Raw genomic sequence first — 9,277 nt, 5'->3', positions numbered from 1 at the left:
CATTGCAAAATGTTGATTTTGTGGTCAATAACCATTTCATTGTGGATTTTTATTAGTGTTTGGGGTTATTGTCTTGCTGGAAAAGCCTCTTATGGCCAGAACAGGGCACCCGGCTCCAAATCAAATGCAGTCAACGCTAACCCAGTTCACCCAGGGCATGCCTGGGGCATTATTGGAGTCCTCTCATTTCTGACCAAGATGGAGTCAAGATGGATCCTCCCATTTCCTGACACACCTGCTCCCTCTGGGAGATTCAAAATTTGGCAAAAGTCTGTCCTCTCCTCGGCTCCTCCGTCCTCCTCTCCTCCTTGACCTGGAAACCAAAAAGTGGTCAAGCGTCAAGGAGAGTATCAATTTGTTAGTTGGCGAATTATGAAGTGTCCTCCACTCCTCGATAGCCTCCTTTCGCCGAGGATTCTCATGAATATCCTTTTGCTGGCGCGGAAGTGTTTTAAAATCAACCACATCCCACCTTTTGCCCTCAAAAAAATCTCAATTCGTCGGGGCGCGGACTCTACAAGGTGTCGAAAGCGTTCCACAGGGATGCTGGCCCTAGTTGTGTCCAATTTTTTATTATTTATTTTTATTAAACCTTTATTTAACTAGGCAAGTCAGTTAAGAACAAATTCTTATTCCAATGCTTCCCACAGTTGTCAAGTTGGCTGGATGTCCTTTGGGTGGTGCACCATACTTGATACAAATGAGAAACTGTTGAGTGTGAAAAACCCAGCAGCAAAACCGGTGCGCCTGGTACCTACTACCATACCCTGTTCAAAGGCACAATTTTTTGTCTTGCCCATTCATCCTCTGAATGGCGCACATACATAATCCATGTCTCAATTGTCAAAAGGCTTCAAAATCCTTCTTTAGCATGTCTCCTCCCCTTCATCTACACTATTTGATTTGGATTTAACACTTTCACTGGGGACATGTCCCCCCACATTCTGAAATTGCATTTTTGTTCCCCTTTAGTTTTATCATTGGAATGTGATACAAAACAAGGCGACGGTGTGCTTTAGGACCATGCGGACGCCTCCGGGCGGTTGGGTAGGCTGTTTGGAGTGTTTACCTGACAGGCTAAAAAAATATAAAAAAATATATATAAAAAGTTATGTCCCCCCCACTTCTATAACCAAAGTTGTTCATAATTCATGAATGACATGAAAACATTTCAAACAAAACATGATTAATTAATGTAGTATTTCTGTGTCAGAAAGTCTCACAATTATCCATCATAAAATTATTATCATAACCAACATAACTCTAAATACAATACTTATTACAATGTACTTAGAAGAATAATTACACAGTAATGAAAACACAACAGTAGAAAATAAGTCTAGACAATTGTTGTGGGTGTTAATTACATTGCTAAACAGCTTGCTACACTATAGGCTACCTGGACATTTATTATAGTTTCTGAGGGCTCTGGCAGAACTTAGAACATGATAACTCATCAGGAAATGTTTAACTCCTTCTATTTTGAGAGGTAGTTCATTCTCTCTCACACTCCACCAATACAGGATCAAAACAGGATGTCCTATTTTTTATTTTTTTTAACCTTTATTTAACTAGGGAAGTCAGTTAAGAACAAATTCTTATTTTCAATGACTGCCTAGGAACAGTGGGTCCCTGATCTGCCTGTTCAGGGGCAGAACAACAGATTTGTACCTTGTCAGCTCGGGGATATGAACTTACTAGTCCAACGCTCTAACCACTAGGCTACCCTGCCACCCCTATTTGTTTCCCCTTGGTTAGCATCTTGATGGAAGAGCAACATTGACTACAGCAGCCAAGTGGATCATCATGGACTTTATTAGTCATTTTTAAGCTACTGTGATTTTTAAAAATGTGTCCTGAATCTATTTATAACACATACACATGCATTTTATTACAAGATGGGAGACAAGGGTGGTGGGGAAGCCAATATACTATTCTATTCTATTTTATTCTATACTAGTATTATAGTCTCTCCAATTCTCTTATTTTCTGTCTGCTTGTCTGTCTGCCTAATCTAGTCTGTCTGTCTGTCTAATCTAGTATGTCTGTTTGTCTAATCTAGTCTGTCTGGCTGTCTGTCTGCCTGCCTGTCTGTCAGGTAGGATGTGGGATACAGTATCCAGCATCATTACCCAGTTTCAGTCTGTGAACTGTTGATAACCCCCATGACGTGTGCATATGGATATAACTTCTATATTCATGCACTAGATTCCCTCTCTGGATGTTAACGACGCCCATTCATGGCTGCCTGAGACTGGGGTTTAATTTGACTCGGTGAAGGATGAGTTGCTCAGAGGATACACGCGTTGTGACGAGTTGCTCAGAGGATACACACGTTGTGATGAGTTGCTCAGAGGATACACACGTTGACCATCATCCTGCTGCTGCTCCTTTCCTGTCGTCTCATCGCAAACTCTTGTGCACCCTCTGGTGCTTGCTAGTCTCCAAAACTTCTTTGTGTTGCCTGCTTTGCAGATTGTCTTCCTTGTCTCTGTGGTTGCTCATTATTCAGAGACAGGCGGATCTCAGGTCATCTGCAGCTGCAGCAAAGGAGAAGCAGGAAACATGGCGTTCATCCATTAGACCGGGCGAACGCATGAAATACAGGACAACTTTTATGTAGAAGATCGCTTCTCCACCAGAAGAAGACGTAACTGTGAGTGTATAATAAAATGTGCCAGTTTGTTCAAGATCACTGCTCGTTTGGGTTCATGGTTCACGAGTACGTCGTTGTTTGATAGATGGAATAATTTGGAGACAGAGAGAGCGCCTCGTGAATGACCTGGAAAGAGCTTATCTCCTTTCTTAGTTAGTGTAGCACCAGACGTGGTGACTTGCTTGAGCCAGCCTGGGCGAGCGTGAATTAACGAGTGGACAAACGAATGCTCGAACTGGCTGGCGCTGGAAACCATGGTAGTCAAAGTCAACTAGCTTCTTCTACCAATATGCTACCAACCTTCCATTCGTGTAGCTATCTAGCTATCTATCGTTCGTGTTCTTGTCAAACTGGATAAGGAGGAAATAAGAAAGCCGAGGCTGTGAGCTGCGCTAGGTCTGAAGAGTCAGGAGATTTAGCTGTCGGTCCCCCGGCTGTGTTGTGCGATTGCTCCAAGGAGAAGCCATTGCACGGACTGCTCTACCTCCTCTCCCACTCCCAGCCAGAGCAGAAAGAGAGAGCCCAGCCTCCATTAGCGACAGTCTGGCTGGCATAGCCGCTGGTACACGTCCAGGCACTCCATGTCCACTATGTTATGCTGCCGATGGTTTATTCCTCCAATTACAATCTAATCTGATGTGGATTTAATATGGTTCTCCATATGATTGGAACTATCTAGCTACGAGTTTCTTGGATGAAATATCCGTATGATCAGTTTGACTTCTTTTTAAAACGTATTCTGAGTCTGATGTGGCGCTGTAAGCAGAACTGTTTTGGATGTTATGCTGTCAGCCAAGGCTCTGAAGTCAGGTATGTCATTGGGGCTTCACCATAAAATGGAGGAAGGCAGATGAGTCTCAGAGGAGAGCCTGGAGTCAGACAGGAGCCTTCACGGAAGAACAAAGGTTGACTTTCTTCTCCTGCACAGCAGCCAAACTAGCTATAGTTTGGAAGTCTTTATGGATACCTCCAAGTATTGTTAGTTTTATTTATAGTGATTTATGAGAACAAGTCAAGGTGAAGATTATATTCTATTTTGGATTAATTTGATTAATTTTCTTTCCACCTGTTCTATTATTGTCATTGAGTTTAGGGGTAAATGTAGAGTACGTTAGGAGTGTTATTATGGGTCCCAGTGGTAGGTCTAGTTTGTGATGGTTTGGAGCTGTCAATGTGCTGGTGAGAGAAGGACAGTCGCAGATACACATGGATGAGATGGGAATTTTAATGCTTAATAATGTACTGGTTGTAGCTGCGGGTTGTTCATGCTCTACAAAGTGGTGGTCCCCAAACAGTACACACACACGCACACACACACACACACACACACACACAGAGGAGTGCAGTCTTACAAAGTTCTTGAGAGTAAAGTAGATGACTTTCAAAAGCAGTTTGCTACACTTCAACCGTCTCACCATGCAGGCTATGCCATATGGCTATTCGGCAATTTAGGCTACAGTAAATTAGATAGACAGAGCTATCCAAAAAGTGAAATGAACAATTTACACGTTTTATTTCACATTGTTTTGAGATTTAGAGTTTGAATAGTCGTTTGTTAATCGATTTGTTATTTATGTACTTATGTTCTCAGCATGTACAATACATCTAGTTCTCCTCAGCCTCAGTTTAACTGGTGTGTACCCTATGGCTGAAGAAATGGCATTCCTTGTCATTCACTCAGTCAAGAGAAGGCAATGTGTGCCTGACTCTCCTGCAGACTCACTCACTCTGGCCACGGGGAAATCTTGCTGACAAGGAGACTGAACTATACACTCTGCGACAACTGTGGGCTAGGAGGCAATCAAAATGGTGGCGCTAGTCTCAGTCTCACATGTCAAGGGAAACAGGTTCTCAAGGAGGAGCTAGCTGGGATGTTTGGAGTGAAAATATGTAGGCTAGATGGCTTCAGAGCAGGGCAGATTTTGGTATTTGCTGGGAAGTTATGTTCTTGCGAGACTTCATGCTGTAGTCTTGATCTTTTACAGATCAGTCATTCCTGTACAACGCAAATAGCTTCCACCTTGAAGAAGGATACTTACGACCCAAGTTAGCTGCATTATAGCCTACATATTATGCTATGATCACAATTGATCACTGATAGAACATCTCTGTGAAACCTCATGTCTAGGCTATTTTTAGTCTCAACCAGTCTGGATGAAGTTAGCAGATCTCCAGCGTTACACAGTAGCCCAATTCTGATGGATTGTCCAAGACCTCCAGAAGTTGTGTGTTGACACTCTGGGGTTTAAAGTGCATTTGCTTATCAAAGTAGTTTTGTTTTTCTTCAGCATCAATGCACAAATATTTAGTCTACTTCCTCATTGCACTGACTGACAATGCATTAGGCTATTACCGTGTTTGTTTAAATATTTGTGCCCTGCTGTAGGAAGGATTAAGTCACCAAAAGCACCTCAGTCTTTCCAAATTAAACAAGGCGACTTTTACTCCTATACAAATATTGATATTAACCTAGATCACCTATACTCCACACACAGAGACGCATACAAGGCTCTCCCTCGCCCTTCATTTGCCAAATCTGACCATAACTCTATCCTCCTGATTCCTGCATACAAGCAAAATGGCAAACAGGAAGTACCAGAGACGCGCTTAATACGGAAGTGGTCCAATGAAGCAGATGTTAAACTACAGGACTGTTTCACTAGTACAGACTCCAATATGTTCAGGGATGCATCCAAAGACATTGAAGTGTTTACCACATCAGTCACTGGCTTCATTAATAAGTGCATCGACGACGTCGTCCCCACAGTGACCGTACGTATCTCCACCAGAAGCCATGGATTACAGGCAACATTTGAACTGAGCTAAAGGCTAGAGCTGCCACTTTCAAGGAGCGGGACACTAATCCGGACGCTTGTAAGAAATCCCACTATGCCCTCCGACGAACCATCAAACAGGCTAAGCGTCAATACAGGACTAAAATCGAATCCTACTACACCGGCTCTGACGCCGATGTGGCAGGGATTGCAAACTATCACGGATTACAAAGCCGCAAACTGCCAAGTGACGCGAGCCTACCAGACAAGCTAAATGCTTTCTATGTTTGCTTCGAGGCTAGCAACACTGAACCATGCACAAGAGCACCAGTTGTTCCTGACGACTGTGTGATCACGCTCTCTGTATCCAATGTGACTAACACCATTTAACTTCTTATGGGCAGGTGGGATGGTAGCGTCCCACCTGGCCAACAGCCGGGGAAATTGCAGAGCGCGAAATTCAAAAATAACAAATTCAAATATTTAACATTCTTGAAAATATAAGTGTTATACATCAAAATAAAGCTTAACTTCTTGTTAATCCAGCCGCTGTCAGATTTCAAAAATGCTTTACAGCGAAAGCAAATCATGCGGTTATCTGAGGACAGCGCCCCGCATACAAACACATGAAAATCATATTTCAACCAGGCAGGTGCGCCACAAAAGTCAGAAATAGCAATATAATTAATGCCTTACCTTTGATCTTCTGTTGGCACTCCAAAAGGTCCCAGATACATCACAAATGGTACTTTTGTTCGATAATGTCCTTCTTAATGTCCCAAAAATGTCAATTTATTTGGCGCATTTGATTCAGAAATACACCAGTTTCAACTTGCCCAACATGCCAGCAAAGTATCTAATAAGTTACCTGTAAACTTGGTCCAAACATTTCAAACAACGTTCCTAATCCAACCTCCGGTACCCTAAAATGTAAATAATCTATAACATTTAAGACGGAATGAACTGTTTCTAATACCGGATAAAAACAACGTGAAGCGCACTCCAGTTCACGCGCACCAAAACATTAGAGTCCACCTGGAATGACACTTACAATGAATAGGACTACTTCTTCATTTCTCAAAAGAAAAACATCGAACAATTTCTAAAGACTGTTGACATCTAGTGGTAGCCATAGGAACTGCAACCAGGTTCCTAATAAAAAGGGTATCCCATAGAAAACATTTGGAAAATCCTATGACCTCCATTTTTTATGCACTGGCTCTATGCACTGGCTCTATGCACACTCACTGGACTCTACCGACACACTCACACATACTACACTGACACCCCAACACACACATACAAACACTACATACGATAACACACACAAACATGAATATTGACACCACACACAGGCACTCCACACATACACACGCTTCACACTCTTCACATACTGTGCTGCTACTCTGTTTATTATCTATCCTGATTGCCGAGTCACTTTGACTCCTAACTACATGTACATATCATCTCAATTACTTCAACTACCTGGTACCCCTGCACACTGATTCGGTACCGCTACTCCATGTCTATGATCTCGTTATTGTTATTTTATTGTGTTACTATTTCTTTTTTACATTTTTTGCACATTTTGCTTACTTTTGAACTCTGCATTTTTTGGGTAAGGGCTAATAAGTAAGCATTTCACATGCGCCAACTACAACTACACTTTGTTGTAGTCGACGAATGTGACAAATACAATTATATATAATTGAATGTTTTATCCCCATTCTGTTGTAAGATATTTACTGTTGTGAACATTAGTCAAGTTCTTATAATCATAAGAGACACTTTTATAAACATTTCGTAACAGGATTTTAGCGAGGTATTTCAGTCTTCTGAAGAAAAGGGGAGGAATTAGACAACAGAATGAATGTGACCTCTTAGTTCAGTGACGGTTTGGACATATAGGAAGAATGAAATGGAGCTCGGGCAGAGTGGCAGAGTGATGCACTCTAGTGTAGATACCTGGGGCCGTGGCAGGGCCGAGAGAGAGAGGCACAAAAGCCAATTGAAATGGTCCAGTGAGTGCTTTCTTGACATGATGCATTGGCTCATAAGATGTAGGGCCTAGCCTACTGCAACGGTGAACAGACTTTCTTTTAGTAGTTCATGCTATGGCCCTATTTCAGAATGGCTCCCTTTCTGTCAATATTGGATATTTTGAGTGTTTTTTTTTTTTGCCACCGCAAAACACAGCTGCCATCTTACCTGCTTTCTGATTAGCTTGCGTGTAAATCAAACCTAACCCACATTATAGCTCTTCTTGGCATTATTTTGTATTTAGGTACAAGAGCACAGATCATGGTAGAATATATTAAACTGTCAAAGTGATTTTCTTGTGGAAGGGACATTCTGGTTACTGTTGTCTAGGTTCACAAATGGCATCTTCTCTCTATCTGTATACTTTGGAAGGGGTTATGAAATAACGTTACTTAACTGTTTTTTAATATTTTATAAGATTTACTTTATATTACATAAGATGTTAGTGCCAGGGGTACATCCCTAGTAAGGTCAGCCTGTGTAAGGAGCTTCCTTGTTTGATCTGTAGAAACATCTTACACTATATACTGATGAGATTTCTTTTTACTGCTTAGTATGTGACAAGGGTACACTTATATTTATACTTTTTGAAGCGATGAGGCACGCAAAGTTAAGAATTTGTTCTTAACTGACTTGCCTAGTTAAATAAAGGTTAAATACATGTTGTTGTTTTAAACAGACACAGTGTCGATCATGAGACATGAGGCATCATTGCACACGCATGCAGTCTCTGTGGACATCTAGGACTATTTTGAACTGAATTTAAGAAGCTCTATGTGCCTTTATGTTGTTTTCAAGATATCTAGTAAACCATATTTAATCAGACTGATATAGGCTTAGCCAGTAGCCACCAGCTTTCCCATAGGCTTAGCCAGTAGCCACCAGCTTTCCCATAGGTTAGCAAGTCTGATCAGTCTCATCCACAATCCTTCATAAGTTTCTCAAACGAGACACAGTAAACCAACTCTGTCGGCCGAGTCAAGCTGAGCTGCCGTGGAAAAATTCTGAATTCTTTGGAGACGCCAGTTTGTGAGGCAGTCTAGTGGCAGGGGACAAGGCCCTCTTTGAGAGGGAACAGGAGTGGTCTTGTAAAGGGGATCCACTGGCCTCAGCCTACAGAGCAATGAAGCTGTCCAAGGCTGATTAAATATTTAAGGAGTTGGGAAGGAGGTCTCGCTGGTAAGTTAATATTAATGGGTCTTGTGTTGCTCTTCAAGAGGGTGGTTTGGCTCACCTGAAGAGGGACCTTAAGATACTCCTATACAAGTAGGAGAGACTAGCATACAGCGGAAACAGTTTCAAAACTGTTCCAAAATTTCACATCTAGAAAGTATTACTTCTGTTAGGCTTCCCCGTTTCCACCAGTGGGATCTGTATCTATGTCCACTGTCTTGCTTCGTTCACTTCAAGACCTACCAGCTTGTAACCTCACCTTCACCCTGTAACTGGTATCTGCTATGGCAGGTAAAGGAAGACCACAGTAATGCTGAATGCTTTGGAACACTTCCACAAAGAACGTCACTATGAGAAATGTTGCTTGCATCTCATAAAGAGCAATAATGTTTTAAGATCAGTCATGCTCTCGTTTATCTTTAAATTAAGCAGAATAGCCTAGCGGCAGGGTAGCCTAGTGGTTAGAGTATTGGACTAGTAACCAGAAGGTGGCAAGTTCAAACCCTCAAGCTGACAAGGTAAAAATCTGTCGTTCGGCCACTGTTCCTAGGCCGTCATTGAAAATAAGAATTTGTTCTTAACTGACTTGCCTAGTTAAATAAAGGTAAAAATATATATATATAAATTCAAAATA

The 9,277-nt window shown here is 41.7% G+C and overlaps 1 protein-coding gene across 4 annotated transcripts in view; it reads left to right on the top strand.

Moving 5' to 3' along the window:
* Positions 1–2,050: 2,050 nt before the first annotated feature.
* LOC110536958 (zinc finger protein 462) overlaps positions 2,051–9,277 on the top strand; it is a 64,918-nt gene continuing 57,691 nt past the window's right edge. For 2 of the 4 annotated variants that reach the window (XM_036936916.1, XM_036936913.1), the window contains exon 1: positions 2,052–2,656. The gene's annotated coding sequence lies outside the window, so the exon portion shown is untranslated. Of the gene's footprint in view, positions 2,657–2,706; positions 3,562–9,277 lie in introns of those variants that run through there. The other 2 variants (XM_036936915.1, XM_036936914.1) reach the window with 2 other exon arrangements.

Source organism: Oncorhynchus mykiss, chromosome 12 (genome assembly GCF_013265735.2).
Source record: "Oncorhynchus mykiss isolate Arlee chromosome 12, USDA_OmykA_1.1, whole genome shotgun sequence".
NCBI lineage: Eukaryota > Metazoa > Chordata > Actinopteri > Salmoniformes > Salmonidae > Oncorhynchus > Oncorhynchus mykiss.
The sequence above is the reverse complement of the archived record's forward strand: the minus strand, read 5'-3'. Positions and strand labels throughout refer to the sequence as shown.